Genomic DNA, 1,782 nt, shown 5'->3' with positions numbered 1-1,782 from the left:
TGTGTTGCACACATCTATGAGATCTGACAAAGGCAGATCCCCTGTTACTGTATTTAACATAGGTGAAAAGTTATCAGTTATTCCAAGAAATTAGAAGTTTTATATATGAACCATTAAAGTATTACCAGTTCTGTGTAAATGCTAATTTGCTGGGTTTCAGAAGCTATTTTTTATTGTACAGTGTAAAAAAAGAGCTGGTGACTAATGCATGTGTGTATGTACACACAGAGCACACGTGGAACTACAAGTGACATCATTTGTTATTGCAGTTTCAGGATGGTTTGCTTGCTTTACCTGCCTCCTCCTGAGTCATGATGGGTCTGAGCGGGCTTCTATTAGCATTGATTTGGAAGAGATATGGAGCAATAATCACAATGTACTCCTGTTTGCGTTCAGATGTATGCAGCTACATACTTGAGGGATTTTTTTTTTTTTAGGGTTGTCAGTGATGCAAATAAAATTCATGTTTGGGGTCATTCTGTTACAGATGGGTATAATGTAGCAGAGCAGGAAAATTGAAGGAGACCCTGTGCTCATTCCTGTCTAGTTCTTATATTCTGGCTTGCTATACAGTAGGTGCCTTGGTGGAGAGCAAAACAGGATCTAATAATGCACAGTTGCAATACTTAAACAGAAGAAAACTCTGATAAATGTATCTTGCAGTGCCTCTTGCCAATGCTGATAAAATCTCTGTCATAACAATGGCAGCGGGATAATACATCCTCTCTGATGGTAAAGTATCAGTAATCAAATCGTTGTCTGCTACTACTGAGCTCTCCCGGAAATGCTAGTTTCCAGGAAAAATAGCAGATTAGGAGTTACTTGTTTTTAATCAAGTAATTGTAGTGGGTTTTTTTTTCTTGGTGACATAGCAGTAGCTGCCCCCGCATTTCTTGCGGATACTGCGTTCTTAGAGTAGAAGGGAGTAACGAGAATGCAGAGTGCTGACATTAAGTATCTGTTGTAAATCTAATGTTTGGATTTCCTTTTGTTTTCTCTTTTGTAATATTTCAGAAATACTTGCATGAGTCTCGGCACCGCCATGCCATGGCTAGAAAGAGAGGAGATGGAGGACGTTTTTTCTCCCCTAAAGAAAAAGAAGAACATCTCTTAAATGTACAGGTACGTTAAATTAAGATTATGCTGTTTTCTCTGTGTTTTGCTGAATATTCTCTTTGGCTGGATTTTCTTCCTATTTTTATTCAGTCTGTTCTAACTGATGCTATTGAGAAAGGTTATAATGACCCAAAGAGTGACATCTGTGTATGGTTTTCTCATTCGTTGACAGTTAAGCTTTGCACTAGGTAATCTGTATAAGTAGGGCTCTCTGTAAGTAATAATGCATGAAGGGTAAGAAGGTATTAGGTACAACCCCAATTCCAAAAAGTTGGGACGCTTTGTAAAATCTACAAAAAACAAAACAAAACAGAATGCAAATCTCCTAAACCCATATTTTATTCACAATAGAAAACATATCAAATGTTTAAACTGAGAAAACAGACCATTTTAAGAAAAAAAGAAAAGGTAATTTTGAATTTGGCAGAAACTCGTCTCAAAAAAGTTGGGACAGGGCAACAAAAAGCTGGCAAAGTATGTGGTACTAAAGCTGGCCATACACCTTACAATTATCTGCAGATTTTCTGTGGTCAGATGGAAAAGGTGCAACAGATTCCTCCATCTACACTTAACTGTGTGGATGGAGTAATCCCCACCTGGGCCAATCTGTTGCACTTTTTCCATCTGACCACAGAAAATCTGCAGATAATTGTAAGGTGTATGGGC

The sequence above is a fragment of the Nanorana parkeri genome, unplaced genomic scaffold, assembly GCF_000935625.1.
Source record: "Nanorana parkeri isolate BGI_ZX_2015 unplaced genomic scaffold, ASM93562v1 scaffold2080, whole genome shotgun sequence".
Classification (NCBI taxonomy): Eukaryota; Metazoa; Chordata; class Amphibia; order Anura; family Dicroglossidae; genus Nanorana; species Nanorana parkeri.
The sequence above is the reverse complement of the archived record's forward strand: the minus strand, read 5'-3'. Positions refer to the sequence as shown.